General features: G+C 39.6%; 1 protein-coding gene and 1 pseudogene; one reads left to right on the top strand and one right to left on the bottom strand.

Moving 5' to 3' along the window:
* Nucleotides 1–18121, bottom strand: part of Erich1 (glutamate-rich 1) — a gene marked incomplete at its 5' end in the record, with an annotated part of 52793804 nt that overhangs the window by 11411707 nt on the left and 41363976 nt on the right.
* Pcbp2-ps11 (poly(rC) binding protein 2, pseudogene 11) lies at nt 203–1435 on the top strand (annotated as a pseudogene).

Here is an 18121-nt window from a genome sequence, read left to right as displayed (position 1 = left end):
CGTCCTCTCCTGCCAGCCCCCCCTCCACAGCCCTCCACCCGCCCCGGGGTCTCTTTCCCCCCTTCCTCCTCCTCCACACCCCCTCCTCCACCCCCCTCCTCTGCCCGCTAGCTTCCGGCTCTCCCCTATTGTTCCACCCCCAGTCTCCGGTCCTTCCCCTTCTGCCCTTCCCCTTCCCGCCCACCGGTTCCCCTTTCCCCTCAGTCAACTCTCGCCTCCAGTGACCAAAGACTTGACCACTCAAAGTCCAGTTCCTCATAACTGCTAGACATGGACACCGGTGTGACTGAAGGTGGATTAAATGTCACTCTCACCATCAGGCTACTTATGCAGGGAAAGGAAGTTGGCAGTATCATCGGAAAGAAAGGAGAATCTGTTAAGAAGATTGCGCGAGGAGAGTGGTGCACATCTCAACATCTCAGAAGGGAATTGTCCTGAGAGAATTATCACTTTGGCTGGACCGACTAATGCCACCTTCAAAGCCTTTGCTATGATCAAACTGGAAGAGGACAGAAGCCGCTCTATGACCAATAGCACAGCTGCCAGTAGACCAGGTTACCTCACGGCTGGTGGTTCCTGATAGTCAGTGTGGCTCTCTTATTGGAAAAGGTATTTGCAAGATCAAGGAAGTAGGAGAGACTACAGGGCCCTCCGGTCCAGGTGGCAGGGGATATGCTCCCCAACTCAAGTGAGCAGGCAATCCCTATTGCTAGCATTCCACAATCCATCATTGAGTGTGTCAATCAGATCGGCGTGGTCATGTTGGAGACTCAGCATTCCCCCAAGGGCGTGACCATCCCGTACCTGCCCAAGCCCTCCAGTTCTATAGTCATCTTTGCAGGTGGTCAGGACAGGTACAGCATAGGCAGCAACAGTGTGAGTTTTCCCCACACCATCTTGTCCATGTACCTCAACCCTGACCTGGAGAGACCACCTCTAGAGGCCTATACCATTCAAGGACAGTATGCCATTCCACAGCCAGATTTGACCAAGCTGCACCAGTTGGCAATGCAACAGTTTCATTTTCCTATGACCTGTGGCAACACCGGATTCAGGGCATTGAAGCAGGTTCAGATGCATCTGCTCAAACTACTTCTCATGAACTCACCATCCAAATGATTTGATTGGCTGCATAATTGGGCGTCAGGGCGCCAAAATCAATGAGATCCATCAGATGTCTGGGGCGCAGATCAAAATTGCAAACCCATGGAAGGATCTACTGATCGGCAGGTTACCATCACCGGACCTGCTGCCAGCATTAGCCTGGCTCAGTATCTAATCAATGTCAGGCTTTCCCCGGAGACAGGTGGCACGGGGAGCAGCTAAAACAGAGCAGATTCATCCATAATCCCTTTCTGCTGTTCACCACCACCCATGATCCATCCGTGTAGTTTCTGAACAGTCAGCGATTCCAGGTTTTAAATAGTTTGTAAATTTTCAGTTTCTACACACTTCATCATCCACTCATGACTTTTTAATTAAAGTGTTTTAATTCTTTTCTCTGTTCAGCAGTTACGCTGAGATATCCATATTTAGTTTTATAAGCTTCTCCCCTTTTTTGTTTTGATTTTTTTTGGGGGGGGGCTCATAAATTTTTGTTTGTCATGGAAATGTAAGAGTGGATTATTAATACATTTCAGTTTAGTTCTGTAATGTCAGGAATTTTTCAAAAAAAATAAAAAAAAAAAAAAGAAAGAAGTGCAAAGTGCATCACGGGTCCTGGGCTTTGAGGTCTCAGATGGTTCCTGTTGTCTGCTAATCTCAATACTGAACTCTCAGCTGCGTCTCCAGCACCATGTCTTCCTTTGTGTTTCCATGCTTCCTGCTATGATGATAAAGGACTAAACTTCTGAACTAAGTCTAGGCTCAGTGAAATGCTTTCCTTTATAATCTTGCTATTGTCATGGTGTCTCTTTATGGTAATAGAAACTCTAGCCAAGACAGTGTGACTAGCCTCCTACAGAAGAAGATTGTGTCTTCTACAAAGGAGCTGCACATGAGCCTGACTAGGATTTAGAGAACGTGGTGGATGAGGTCTACTTTGAGGACTCAGTCTGAGTCTGGGGTTCTTGTTCCTTCCTTATGACAAGACTGAGTACCAGTAAACATGAGCGACCACAGCATTAGCAACATACTAATCTAGAGAGTTTGTTAGCCATTGTAAGCCAGTGCAAGTGCCCATCTTTCCAGCCTCATACAGAATGTCTTTTGTGGCTAATGCAAACTAGTGTACAAGAAGAACATTCTGGGAAATACAGTTATGGTTTGGCTGAATCCATATAACACAATTCTACACAGGAAATATTTTATTTCTAAGAATATTATAAACAGTTTTATACATTTATTTATATATAATATATTATATGTATACATGTATTAATGAATACTGTATATAGTATATGATTGTGTAGTAATTTCATGGATGATGGACCATATATGGGAGTGAATATAATCTTATAGCCATAGAAATTCTCCCAAAAATTATTTCTGATCATGTATCCAAGTTCACTGAATAATATATGATTACATATGAATGTATACAAGCACACACATGTACACATACAGTAGGTTATTATTTTAAGTGAAACTATATTTTTCTTAAGCATCTGACAGCGAAATCTTGTACCTGGGACAGGTGAATAATTGGTACATACTTCTCATTTAAATAAATCAGGAATCAGTGGATGATCAATCAGAAGGCCCAAGCTGGCCTGCTGCCTATTTCTACACAAATGGTTATTAGAACAACCCCTCCCCCATTCACCAGCTTTCACTTATGGTTACTTTTCTATGTAAATAGTTCAGTAGTTCAACAAAGACCATACTCTCTGCCAAGCCTAAACTATTCACTATCTGATCCTTCGTAGGAAATTTCTCTGCTGCTTTAGAGTTCAATATTCCAGCCTATATATGCTACAATTCTAACTTCCTCAGACAACTCCCAGTTCCCCATGCTGGAGATAAAAGATATATAACAAAACGAAGTCCCCTTACTCCAGATTTCTCTCCCTTGAACCCAGTGTTTTATTACCACATATAAAACATTTCTAGAAAGACTTAATAAAATGGCAATGTATCATTGGATTTTCCATGTTCCAATTAAAGGCAATTATATTTGATTAATCAAGTAGCTTACTTAGCTCAGACCTGAAGAAATATTGAAGGAGAATATATTTATGGCATTGGAGGTGCAAGACCATGAGATCAGTTCAAATTTCAGTGTCTTACTTAAGCTAGTTAGCTAACTTACTAACTATATATATAAAACATAACATGTTATATATAACATATAACTATATATTTATAGCTATATATAAACATACACTATATATATTTGATTGCACCTTGTGGCCACCTTATAGAAAATCATTTCCCTGTATCATGATTTTACTAAGAACTGGCTGCTATGATTTGCATGTTGACTTCCAAAACTCATGTATTTGGAGTTTGATTACCAATACAATGAAACTAAGGGTGGGTCTGAGTGGCTTTTCGCTATGTCAATGGACTGAGGCCATTATCATTGTTGCGTCAGATATCCTGAGAGCAGGACTGTTATGGATCAAGGCCATCTTCAAGCTCTGCCTCTCTCTTCCTATCTCACCCTTGCCCTTTACCCTTTGCCGTGCTTTGATACCCAGGCTCAGAGAAGGCCTTCTTGAGATGTAGCCACCATGCCCTTTGACTTTCTAGGGCTCTCATAGTAACACAGTATGAACTAAAAGACTACCTCTGATGAGACTAGAGATGGAAAAATCTGCCTGCAAGACCCAGAATTGTAAACAAATTCTTCTTGCTTGTATCAGACCAATTAAGCCAGGATGTCTCAACCCAGGTTAGACCTATGTCTACACATTTGACAGGTGATCCTTATTTCTGTCAACTTCCTGGTATAATTGAGCCTCCAAGTGTTTACTAAGGTCAGCCAGGGGGTCAGTGGTCACTTATTCTTGGCTTCCCTAATAGATCTCTGTCACAGTTAACTGTTGTTACCTTCCTTTCTTTCTCATCGCATTATATATGCAGCGTGCCTCCTTGTTTAGGTGTTTGAGTTTCTTTCTGAAAATAGAAAACTTTATGAATAAGACACAGGTGAAGTCTCAGGAGTGTTCCTCCTGGGAGGTGACATTCCACTCTGAGCAAAGCTAGCAACAGTCAATAAAGGTTATTTCTGGCAATAGGGCAAAAATTAGAAAGAAAAAAAGGTCTCGAGTTAACTGTTGTGGAGGCTGTTTACCGTTTCCACAAGAGTGATGGTTTATGCTGCTCATGTGCAGCTCAGTGTGTACAGTTTGCACTGCATTGATGCTGCCACTCCTGTAGGGTTTCATTTTATTTATTTTTTAACTTTGGCGATTAATTAATTTATTGAATTTACATCTAGATCATTGCCCCTATTCCTCCCGTTTGCCCCTCAAGTAGTCACTCTCCAATCCTGCTCCCCTTACCTCGGAGACTGGAGAGGTCTCCTCTGGGTATCTCCCATGCCCTAGCACATCAAGTCATTGTAGGAAATGACTAGGCCCATCCTGTCCCACTGAAGCCAGACAAGGCAGCCCAGTTAGGGGAACTGGTTCCACATGCAGTCAACAGATTTAGGGACAGCCGCTGCCCTAGTTATTGGGGAACTCATATGAAGACCAAGCTATACGTTCAAGTACAATTCAGCCTATTTGGTTGACGATTCAGTCTCTGAGAGCCTCTAATGGTCCAGGTTAATTGACACTGTTGGCTTTCCTGTGGAGTTCCTATTCCCCCTGGGTTCCTCAATCTTTTCCTCAGCTCTTCCTAAGACTCCCCAAACTCTGTCTAATGTTTGATCTCTACATCTGTTTCCATCGGCTGCTGGGTGGAACCTCTGAGAAGACAGTTATGCTAAGCTCCTGTCTGGAAGCATAACAGAGTATCAATAATAGCATCAGAAACTGGTGCTTGCCCACAGGATGGGTCTCAAGTTGGCCAGTTATTGATTAGCTCCTTCCCGCAGCCTCTCATCCATCTTTGTCTCTATATTTCTTGTAGACAGGACAAGTTTTGGTTCAAAGTTTTGTTGGCGGGTTGGTGTCCTATTTGTTCCCTAGGGGGTCTTGCCTGGCTACCTGAAGTGGTTCTATATCCCTACTGCCAGAAGTCTCAAGTGAAGTCAGCACCATAGACTCCAGGGAGCCTCCCCATTCCAGGTCTCTGGCACATCCTAGAGATGCTCCATATCCTTCTACCCCAGCAGCTGCCTATTTCCCTTCATTCTCCAGACCCCTCCCATCCCCCCTCCCTCCCAGTTCCCTCTCCTCATCTGCTTCCACCCTATGATTGTTTTCCTCCCCTTCTAAGTGAGGTTCAAGCATCTTTGCTTGGGTTTCCTTCTCGGTTAGCTCCTTTGGGTTTGTGGATAGGATCACTGGTATCCTGTACATTATGGCTAATATCCACTTGGGAGTTACACACACCATGCGTGTCCTTTTGTGTCTCAGTTACCTCACTCAGGATATTATCTAGTTCTATCCATTTGCATGCAAAGTTCATGATATCTTTGTTTTTAATAACTAAGTAGTATTCCATTGGTTAAATAAACCACAGTTTCTGTATCCATTCTTCGGTTAGGTGACTCTGGACTGTTTCCAATTTCTGACTATTATGAATAATGCTTCCATGAACATTCTGAAGCACATGCCCTTATGGTATGGTGGACTCTCTTTTGGGAGCCCAAGAGTGATATAGCTGTGTCTTGAGGTAGAACAATTCCCAATTTTTTAAAATTGTACCAGGTTGATTTCCAGTGTTGCACAAGTTTGCCCTGCCACCAGCAATAGAGGTGTGTTTCCCTTTCTCCACATCCTTGCCAGCATGTACTATTGCTTGAGCTTTTGATCTTAGCCATTCTGATGGGTTTAAGATGGAAACTCAGGGTTGTTTACGTTTGCATTTCCCCAATTCATCCCTAAGGATGATGTCGAACATTTCTTTAAGTGATTCTCAGCCATCCCAGATTCCTGTATACCCCACTTTTAATCGGGTTATTTCAATTATTGGTATCTAACTTCTTGAGTTCTTTATATATTTTGGACATTAGCCCTCTGTCAAATGTACGGTTGGTGAAGCTCTTTTCCCATTCTGTAGGCTGCTATTTTGTCCTATTGACTGTCCTTTGCCTTACAGAAGCTTTTTAATTTCATGAGATCCAATTTATCAATTCTTGCTTTTAGAGCGTGATCCATTGGTGTTCTGTTCAGGAAGTTGTCTCCTATACCAATGAGTTCAGGGCTATTTCCCACTTTTTCTCCTATTAGATTTAGTATATCTGGTTCTATGATAGGTCTTTTATCCACTTGGACTTGAACTTTGTGCAAGGTGATAAATATGGATCTATTTTCATTCTTCCACATGCAGATAGCCAGTGAGACCAGCACCATTTGTTAAAGATGCTTTCTTTTTTTCGATTGTATGATTTTGGCTTCTTTGTCAAAAATCAAGATTCCATCGATGTGTGGGTTTATTTTTGAGTCTTCAATTTGATTCCATTGATCAACCTGTATGTTGCTGCACCAATGCCATGCAGATTTTATTACTATTGGTCTATAGTCCAGCTTGAAACCAGGGGTGGTGATGTCGCTAGAAGTTCTTTTATTATACAGGAGTGTTTTTAGCCATTCTAGGTTTTGTTTGTTTGTTTTGTTTTTCCATATAAAGTTGAGAATTATTCTTTTAAGGTCTGTAAAGAATCCTGTTGGAATTTTGATGGGAATTGCCTTGAGTCTGTTTTTTGATTTTGGTAAGATGGCCATTTTTCTATGCTAATCCTTCCAATCCATGATCATGGGAGATCGTTCCATCTCCTGATTCTTTCTTTAGTTTCTTTTTTCAGGGAGTTGAAGTTCTTGGCATACAGATCTTAGAGTTACACCAAGATATTTTTTATTATTCGTGGCTATTGTGAAGGAGTTTGTTTCCCTGATTTCTTTCTCAGCCTATTTATCATTTGTATAAAGGAGGGCTACAGATCTTTTTTTAGTTAATCTTGAATCCAGACAATTTGCTGAAGGTGTTTAATCAGCTGTCGGAGTTTGTTGGTAGAGTTTCTGGCATCACTTATGTATGCATATCAGCTGCAAATAGCGATACTTTGACTTCTTCCTTTCCAATCTGTATCCCCTTCATCTCCTTTATCTGTCTGACTGCTGTAACTAGAGCTTCAATTACTATATTGCACTGATATTAGTGGAACTGTTGTAAGTGTCTCTTCATTTAATTTCATGTTGGCTATTGGCCTCTGTATCAGTGCCTTTATTGTGGTTAAGTATGTATCTTTGATCTTTCCAAGACTTTTAACATAAAGGGGTGTTGTACTTTGCCAAGGGCTTTTCAGCATCTAGTGAGATGATCATGTGGTTTTTGTCATTCAAATTATTTATATGGTGGATTAAGTTGATGAATTTTCATATATTGAACCATCCCTGCATCCGAGGGATGAAGCCTACTTGATCATGGTGGATGGTGGGTTTTGATACGTTCTTGGATTTGGTCTGCAAGAATTCTATTAAGTATTCTGGCAGCAATTATCATAAGGGAGATTGCTCTGAAATTTTCTTTGTAGAGATTTTGTGTGATTTAGATATCAGGGTGAATGTGGTCTCATAGAAGGAATTTGGCAATGTTCCTTCTGTTTCTATTTTGTGGGAAACTTTGAGTATTGGTATTAGCTCATCTTTGAAAATCTGGTAGAGTTCTGCTGTAAAACCATCTGCCTGTTGTTGTTGTAGTTGTTGTTGTTGTGAGACTTTTAATGACTGCTTCTATTTCCTTAGGAGTTATAGGACTACTTAAGTAACTATGGTAAGTAGTGCTATGTAGAAAATAATGCTATTTCGTTTTGATTTTCCAATTTTGTGGAGTACAGGCTTTTAAAGTAAGACCTAATGATTGAAATTCCTCATATTCTGTTGCTATATCTCCCTTTTCATTTCTGATTTTGTTAATTTGGATACCATCTCTTCTCCTTTTAATTAGTTTGGTTAAGGGTCTTTCTATCTTGTTGATTTTCTTAAAGAACCATCCCTTGGTTTTATTGATTTTCTTTTATATTATTCTCTTTGTTTCTAATTGATTGATTTCAGCCCTGAGTTTTATTATTTCTTACCATCTACTCCTCTTGCCTGTGCTTGCTTCTTTTTATTCTAGAGCTTTCAGGTGTGCTGTTAAGTTGCTAATAAGAGATCTCTCCAATTTCTTTATGAAGGTGTTTAGTGTTATGAACTTTCCTCTTAGCATTGTTTTCATTGTTAAGTTTGTGTATGTTGTGCTTTTATTTTCATTGAGTTCTAAAAAGTCTTTGATATCTTTCTTTATTTCTTCTTTGATCAAGTCATTGAATAGAGAGTTGTTCTGTTTCCATGAGTTTGTAGGTTGATGTTATTTTGCAGGTGAAGGCAGGTACAGGATAGAATGAGACTTGTCATTGGATGAGAAGGAAGGATGGGTGGGAGAAAAGTTTTAGAGAGGTAGAGGAGGCTGGAGCAAGGGATAGGGAGATGAGAGAACATGGCAGTGGATGTTAAAATTCCTCTCTATACATTTTACAGGTTGTTATGACTAATCTTAAGGGATGGGCGTTTATAGGATTTTGTGGTATCTAGATGGGAAAATTACATTTTTTTCAATTGGATCAGAGGATATCGTGTGATGTACTCCTTCGTGTACAATTTAATTGAATTCAAGAGAGTGTGTGGTGGCAAGACATACAGGGCCCGCCATGGAATTGGGATGAATATGCCTGGTGTGATGGAAACCAGCCAAGAGAGCTGTCGGGTGGGTAGGCAGCTTGACAGGGAGCTGCATTGTAATGGCTCACAAACAGCGGATCAGAAAGTACTCGGGGATAGTGTGGAGCTGCTGAGATAAATTAACTATAGTTCCAATGGCCTGTTGGAGCCGGAACTAGAGAGAGAAACAGGCTGCAAGGGTACTCTCTGGAACTGGTTCAGCCACTTTTCATTTTTACCACAACAAAGGCTTTCTGGTATTTTGTTGTTGTTGAAGTCCAACTCTAATCCATGGTGACCTGATCAGATGCAGGGGATTATTTCAAGCTTTTTTTTATCTGTGAGGGCTAGCTTTGGGACTGAGTATATGGTCAACTTTGATAAGATTCCATGGGGTGCAAGAAGGCATATTTTTTTGTGCTTGAGTGAAATATTCTTTCTGTAGATATCTACTAAGGTTCATTCTGCAGGGTTCCTTAATCAGTCGGGTCCTTTCCACCTTGATACTTATTCTTTCAGCATTCCATTTGAACTGTTGTCTTACACAAACCACAGTAGAAAAACATGTTCAAAACACCGGTGAAAACCTGCATAACCTATATCAATAGAAATTGTGGTTTCCTGGGAACTAAAATGGCAGAAAATCACCAAATGTTCAAGGATGCCACACTTAAGACAAATAATCCCAAAGCAATCTACTTGGGATTAATTACACTTATTGAAATAGTGCTTGTTTGTATTTAATTGTCTTAAGCTGTGTTGGTATGTTTGTGTTGCACTCATTTCTGACTTCATTCCTAAACGAAAGATCCCTTGTCATAGTTGATTTAGCTTTCCAGGTTAATTTAGGGGATTGATTACTCTTGGATTCATACATAAGGAGACAAGCAAACCCTGATACTGTGTATGTCAGGGCTGATGCCATTTTCTAGAAACAATCTCCTTTTGGGCAGAATGCCCAAAGGTGTGAATGGACCAATTTGTTTTGTTCTGTCTCAGCCACACACAGAACTTTCTCTCATTTTGCATTTAATGTTCACCATGGAAATTGCTCAAGAAATGATTCCTTCTCTGCCATGCCATGTGTATCAGAAAAAATACTCACCTAATAGATGTTGGTCCAAGTTCTGTTCCTCCACAATGATGACAGTTTTATTTGTACTTAATTTGAAATGACACATTTACATATCACTCCTGGGAGGACTTTTGTTTCTTCAAAGTTTGCTGGGAAAAACTTGAGGCCAGGTATTACTCCTGATCAGTGGAAAAATCATACCCTGAGTCTTTTTTTTTTTTTTTTGGTTCTTTTTTTTTTTTTTTCGGAGCTGGGGACCGAACCCAGGGCCTTGCGCTTCCTAGGCAAGTGCTCTACCACTGAGCTAAGTCCCCAACCCCCTGAGTCTTGAATTTAAATAATCTTGGTCCTGTGGAGAGATGAAGACCCCCACATTTAATAACATATTTTTGTCCTACCTTGTGCTTTTAGACTTGCAGTTCATTCTTACGATTTGAACTTTGCAAACACTCTTCCTTCCCCTCCTCCAGTGTGTCCTCCCGGGTCATTTGTTTTCTTCTTTCTTTCTTCCTTTTTTCCTTCTTTCCTTCCTTCCATTTTAATATTTTAAAGATATATTTATTTATTATTTTGTGCATCAATGGCTTTTGACCTTTGAGTATGTGTATATGTAAACCATGCGCGTATAAGAAGAGGTCAGAAAAGGATACAATGAGACTAGCGTTACAGATGGTTGTGAACCTCCATGTGGGTACTGGGAATTGAACCCAGGTCCTCTGCAATAACAACACCTGCTCATGCTCTTAACTGCTGAGCCAATTCTCCAGCACTAGTTTTGACTAGAAGGAGTTTGCTCCTCCATTCTTTTGTCCAACAAGCAGAAGACAAGATTTTCTTAGTAATAAGATTCTTTAATTTATAAGCACAATGTCAACTTCATTTCAAAAGTATAATACTGTTGGTTAAATTAATGAACAGATAACAGATTTCTGACATTCATTAAAGAACTACAATCTCCCACATTCCAGGAAAAATATTAAAGTGTTTGTTAATTTCATTTAAAGGACATAATTAAGAAAAATGAAACAATAATAACAGTAACAACAATAAGAAAAAGTGGTAAAGTGATTTAAGAATGTATTGGACATGAACAGGGTCAGAAGAGATTATAATTTTTGTGCTCAGTTTAGAATATCTTAGACTTTATTAAAAATAGAAACAAACTCATTTTAGAAATGAAAGTCTAAGCCAGGCATGGTGGTGCAATCCTTTCATTGCCACAAACAGGAAGCAGAGGCAAGTGGATCGTTGTGTGTTTGAGGCCATTCTGTGGTCTACAAACCTAGTATAGGACAGACAGGGCTGTAATATAGAGAAACCATGCCTCAAAAGACACACACACACACACACACACACACACACACACACACACACACACGCACACACAGAGTGAAAATTTAATCATACACCTATGATCTCTGAATTTAGAAAGCAGAAATGGAGGGAAGATGAGTTTAAGCACAGCAAGGACTATGTGGGCTTGCCTGTTAGAAGCCATCTAGGATAGGCTAAGGGTAATAGGTGGCCTTCCTGTAAGTGTCTTGCCACTTTTGCAAGGTCTGTGATGGGTGAGCTCTATGAGGCAAGGTATCAAAGAAACTTCATTTTAGGATTGCTTCTTACTCCTTTTATGCCTTTCCTGTCATTATTAAATTAAATGATAACCCCTGGGCATTAGCCCACCCAGTTGAGCAAATTTCCTGCAGATCAAAATAAAGATGAACTTTCATGGATCAATGCTGTTTAGATGAATTAATGATTATTTGATTGAAATAATTTTATGAAGAGTTTTAAGAGACAGTCTTAGTTGCTTAGCTAGAAAGAAGTAATAAAGTTAGAATTAAGAATAGAATGTGCCTACTTTTTATATAGTAAGTAAAGGTTGCATATTAAGGAATACAATGAGCTTTCATAATCACACTAAAAAGAATAAAAGGCTTGGGACAAAATTTTCTTCAAGGAAAAAATTTAAGTCTAAGGATAAAGCCACAGGTATACCCCCTGGTAAGGCCATGTGAAAACTGTTGGTTTGAACTCATAATGAGCTTGTAGTATGAAACACTGCCATGAACTTGTTATTTATATCCTTCTGTTACTCCATTTTATATAACATTTTATCTATGAAGTAAATTCTAAAGAACTTGTTTTTTCTAAGAAGGTATAAAAAAGCCAGAGAAAAGTAATACAGTAGTTGGACAGTTTGGCTTGGGAGGCTCTGCCCCATCCATCCATCCATCCATCCATCCATCCATCCATCCATATATAATACATTAATCCTTCAATCCACCCATCCATCTATCCATCCATCCATCTATCCATCCATCCATGCATCCATCCATTCATCTGTCCAAATCTATATGTCTGTTTGTCTATATGTACATGTGTAAATATATGTGTATATGTAAGCATGCATGAATACTTGAGGAATATATGAGATATGTGGTTGGGTCCAATCAGAGTGTTAATGTATAAATGAGAATGTGAATGAAAATGTAAATGTGTGTGAATATGAATAAAAACATAAATGTGTGGATGAATGTATATGTTTCTGTGCATATTTGCCTGTGTAAAGAATTTTAATTCTTTTCCTTTCCTTCTCTGGTTCACAAAGAGAAACCAGCAAAACCAGTAAGGAGCTCCTGGCTGCCTGGCCAGAGAAGAGAGCACTAGCCATAAATCATTTACCTAATCTCCCTACTGTTAGCAACAAGTTTCAATAGGTCTAGAGGCCTACAGCATCTGGCCTCAGAGTAACTTAAAATCAAGACAGATATCCATCATTATAGAAAGCAACCTTAATCTCTTGTAAGACCAAATCTTGCCCCCACTGACACTCTTCCCCCTCAGCTAGTTTCAAGACAGAAGCAGAGCACTGGAACTGGCCTATGGCATTGGCCTATGCTACCCAGTGTTACCTACATCTCTGAATGTCAAGCCATAGGGATGTATCCATGTCCAAGTTCATATCTATGACTAAATTAGCAATTAAATAGCATCATTCACATCTACTTATAGCCTAAAGTTTCTTTACTATAAGATTGCCCCAAATCACATCAAGGCTGTCTAATGAACACATTTTATGTGTACTGATCAATTAGTGGCCATGATACCTGTTAGTTTGGTCAGGCTAGTTCTTGTAACATGCACCCTTCTAGGGTACAATTATTATCCTTATTACTCGTAGTCCACTCATTCATAAAATTTGTTGGAAAAGGAAGCCTATCATGGGTTGTTTTTTTCACATCTTTTCATTCTCAGCGGTTCCTTGTGCTTTTTGAGTTCCATTCATATTTTTGTTAAGATGTTACACATGAAAGCACCCATGGCATGGGGCACTCTCTTAGGAGAGTCACCTTGCTCCTCACAAAATGTTTAGTTTACTAGTTTCCTGTAACAGTGCAAAACTTACACAGCCTGCAAAATTCTCCTTAGAGTGGCCATCAATCTAGTAAAAAGAGAAATGCATTTTGTTGTTGTTGTGAAAATTCATTACAAATTTAGGGACTTAACATAATATTTATTATGTGGCAATATCTGGAGGTCAGAAATTTTGATTTGGCTTAGCTCAGTTTTCCTCTTAGTGTCTTGTTTAGGTATTCTGGTTAGGCTTTTTTCAACTTCGTACAAGTTCAGAAGAAGGAGAGCCCCAACTGAGAAAAATGTTTTCATCAGACTGGCTTATAAACAAGGCTATGGGAAATAATAATAATAATTTATGTAGAATATCCCATCTTATTGTGGGTGGTTTCTATCTAGTCCTGGATGGTATAAGAAAACAGGCTGACAAGTCACTGAGCAGAATTCCTTCATGGCCTCAGCTTCAATTCCTCCCCTAACTACCCTAAGTGGTAGGCTGTAACCTGGGAGTTATAAGATGAAATAAACACTTCTTTCCTCTAACTTGTTTTTGGTCAGTGTTTTATCGCAGCAACAGAAACCAAACTGAGACAGTAGTTAAAATCAAGTTGTTGGCTATAACTGTAACTTCACCTTGGGCTTAAGATTATATTATAGATTTGAAAACATTACATTTATTTATTTATGCTAGGGGAGCACACGTGTGTCATGGTGAGTGTGTGGCAGTCACACAATGATTTGTATAAGACAGTTTTTTTCGGGGTTGGGGATTTAGCTTAGTGGTAGAGCGCTTGCCTAGGAAGCGCAAGGCCCTGGGTTCGGTCCCCAGCTCCGAAAAAAAAGAACCAAAAAAAAAAAAAAAAGACTTTTTTTCCTACCCAGTGGATCCAAGAGACTGAATTTATGTTGGGTTTAGATCAAACTTAGGTTGCAATGTTTGGTGGCGAGTGCCTTTACCTGATAAGTCATTTAACTAGCCTATTCATTAGGCATTACTATCTCATAAGGCTAGTAGGAAAATTCAGTTCCATTTGGTTATAAGAATGACATTTCAAGATTTTGCTAGCATTATGCAGAGATGATTATCATCTACTTGTGGAGGACAGGATTATGACACATCTTCATCCTCTTTCAAGGTCAACAGGGGATACCTTCTAGTGTAAATGTCTAGTCTATGCCTCTTGGGACTTTAACAAATGTAAATAATCTATGTTAACTTAAAGGCCTCTTGATATTAGACCAGGTCTTTGGGGATATGTCCTTTCTCATTAGTTTATAATCAGTGGCTTAGTAAACTCAATGGCATCTGTGGAATTTCCTTTTATGGGTAAGGTTGACAAAATCATAGGTACAACATACTCCCCAAGTCAAGGGGAGAGTCTCCAACAAGGGCTACATACTAAAGACAGGACATCCATACCAGGAGTCACCTTAGAATTTGACTTACCTTGGGCAAGTGAAGAGTATTTACATTAGTCCTTGTAGCATTGTTTTCTTATTAATGTCAAGAGCAACATGAGCCAATGTGAATTAAATCCTACTCTTCTTGCTTGGTGTGAGATACAACTGCTAGACAGGTTGATGAGATGGTGGCAGAAGAACCTGGGTATAGTTAGGTCAGCACTGTAGCTCATCTGCAGCATCGAGCCTGTTCCCAGGACTTCTCGAAGGCTCCCCATACCATTCCCAGTGAGCAGGAGGTAATGGGAATAAAAGCGGGTAGGGCACAGGGATTTTGATGGAGTTCACTTTGACACACATTTACCTCCCCAATACTAAGTGTGCACCATTGAAAAATCATAAAAAAAAATAACCAGCTGAGCATTTTCTCTATTCAAATCAATTTCTTTTTGCGCTCAGAATCAGCTCGCTTCATGGCATTGCTTTTCCGGTTTGCCTTTGAGTGAGAGAGGGAAGTTAGAGTCGTTAGACACATAGGTAGTTGAGGGGGCATCAGTCTGTCAGCCATAGGCTGATCTAAAGAGCTGATCAGGAACCACTTGATGGAGACTGTGTAAAGAGGAGAGCAGGAGGGCAGCGAGACAGAGAAACTGCTCAATCTCCTGGCATTTTCTTCCTGCCTTTCAGGGAGCTGGTGAACTCACCTAGCATTTGTTCCACTGATCTGCACTGTCCAAAAATCGCCATCTCCTCCACTTAGAAACAAAAGGCATCTATCTCCCCGTATCATGGTTTTTTTTTTCTTTTCTTTTTAAAAGTCTCCCGTCAGACATTTGCAAAGCCCATCAGACGCAGTGACAGGAGCTGTTGACAGAACATGGGTGACATTTCAAAGAAAGAACGATGATAGGACGCATAGCAGCACACTGCAGAAATGTGCCCCTTTGAAAGGGATGGAGAAAATTTTAGAGCATCAGCCTGATATTTTCCCATGTAGTGCTCTGCACCAAGTTCTTTCGTGGAGCTCGACATGAGTCAAATTATGTAGAAGTTGCAAATGCCAAGTCACAGGAAGATGAATTTAAAATTCTTACTTTATGGTTTCAAATTAGTGTGGACACTTCCCATCAAGAAGGGCATTTGTTTCGCTTGAATTCTTGGCACAAATATTGCTCTTTTATGAACAAATTGCTCCTGCAAAAGCGATGTTCCCCACAGGTAGACGAAGGGATTGCTTTTACATTTCCTGTAACTAAATGAATATGTATTTTTTGATAGGCACTTTAGAAATTCCTTCCTTGCAGGGTGTAAGAAACTATACTTAATGCAATTTGAAATACTAAGCCTTAAGTACCAAGAAATGCCTTGCCCTTTCCATAACGCAGACTCGAGCAGCAAAGTCAGATGCTGCTCAGAGGAATTCTATAGTATAACTGAACATGAGGGCAAAGCCTATCCCCTTGGCTGTTTGCCTCATCCTGAAGAATAAATCTTATAGCTAGCCTCCTACATGTTGTTGGTACCATCATTCTGCAGGCTCCTGATTACAATCATAAGTATACCTTCTTCCTACCTGAGTAGATTCACACACACGGGAAATGAACAGACTGTACATGGTTCATTTTCTTTCAAAAGGCAGGGTGAAAGTTTTGGTTTCCATCCCAGGGTCAAATGACAACCCTTGGAAAACTTGCAGCTTCCTTGAGATTCAGTGGAGAAAGATGAATCAATCCATACTTGCTATCGTACAACTCCTCTCCTTTCGTGTTTGTGAATCAGAACTGCACATGAAGCACTGCACTAGATCAAGACCCATATGCTCCTAAAATACTCCCTCGCCTTTTCTCTACTTCAAATATGAGGCCCTCATTGCTATGTTTTAGGTATATCTGGAGCAGGCTCCTCCCTGGGATTTTACCTTTGCTGTTTCTCTTTCCTGATAGGTTCTTTTCTGGTTCCTCTTCTGTGAGAGTCCTTAACTATTGTCCTTTCTCTCGCAGGACTTCCTTCTGAGTCTCTATATTTCAAGGTAGGATGCATATTTAACATATTAGATATTTTACTTTGAAGAAATGTACATGCATGTGCACCAATCCATTTGATTTATCATTCAAAGCTTTGCCTCAGATGAAGAAGACTGCCTAATAGATGCTGAGTACGTATCTTAAATTAACCTGTTAAATATTTTCATGAATTCTGAGAGGCACTTTTCATCATATAAGGGTTAAAACAGATAATTTTAGTTCTTCTTTTACATGGGAGGATGATGGGGTTTAAAATGTTGATTTCCCCACAGTTAATATATGGTTAGCTAAAACACATCTACCACTTTATGAATTCAATTCCACACACTTGACATTTTTCTTTTTGCCTCCATGTTCCTCAAAAAGGTCTATGGGGTAATTTAATTTTTGTCTTTGAAAACCACAAAACTCATCGAAGTAATTCTACACACACTACGTCTCTCTTCATTTTTTCTCCCATCTGTTCTCTTCTTATTCTCCCCCTTCATTTTTTTATGGAGAGCACATGCCTGAGCTGGTTATCCACATTCATTCATATTTTTTCTACTTTGATGTTGACAGCATTAACTGAAGTATATTCTTCATCATGCCCTTATGTCATTAGGAGGAGAAACTCAGAATATTACCTCATGTGATAAGGGAGAAGATTGTGGCAATGAGATAAGATGAGTAAGAACCATTGGCTAAGTAATGTAGCCTCTTATTTTCTGTTTCCTTTAACAAGTCTAAGCTATCACCTTACCCAGTTGCTTTGTTCAACTTTGTTGTATTTTGTCTCTCTTCTGAGTCTCAAAGAGACTAACATTTCTTGGTACCTGATATTAGTAAGAGAGGGGCTCAGGTCAGTTTTTCCATGGCCTGAGGTATGAGTTTGCTTTTGTCCTTCATGAAGATGTTTCATGCTAGCACTGGCTTTAACTCTGAGATATACCTGATGAATATTCAACCTCTATTATCATCTTATCAATTTGTAACAATTAATTTACTGATCTAATGAAGGTCAGAGTCAGATTAGGAAACTGGAGTTGCAAATGAAAGATCCCTGGCCTCTGTAGGCTCATGGCCATATCATATCATAGTGCAAACTGCACTTAGTTCAACTTTAAGAATCCCAGTCTTTAACAGACTGAATACTGTTCAGACCTCCAGTCTTTTATGAAACTTAAGGCAATCTATTAGCTGAGAGCACCATTAAATAAAAATGTATTTGCATATTTCTAGCATACAATGACACATAATAGTCATTTTATTCCTAAAAGGAAAGCACATGGGTTTAGTGAAGAGATAATTGGCCAAAGGAAGTCTAAACCCCAGCAAGGCAAATGATAAATCCTGTTGCTTTGGTGTCTCTTACTGAGACTTTAGTTTCAAGAGCCATAGATGGCTCAGTCTTTCTATCCTTACTGTTTTTACATGCATCTCTCTCTTGCTCCAGTTCTATGTCCTATATTCAGGTCTCTTTGGTATATGACTCAGGACTCTAGTATTACCACTGTCCTGTGATCTCT

The sequence above is a fragment of the Rattus norvegicus genome, chromosome 16, assembly GCF_021556685.1.
Source record: "Rattus norvegicus strain SHRSP/BbbUtx chromosome 16, alternate assembly SHRSP_T2T, whole genome shotgun sequence".
Taxonomy (NCBI): domain Eukaryota; kingdom Metazoa; phylum Chordata; class Mammalia; order Rodentia; family Muridae; genus Rattus; species Rattus norvegicus.
Note: the sequence above shows the minus strand (reverse complement) of the source record. Positions and strands in the feature narration are given on the sequence as shown.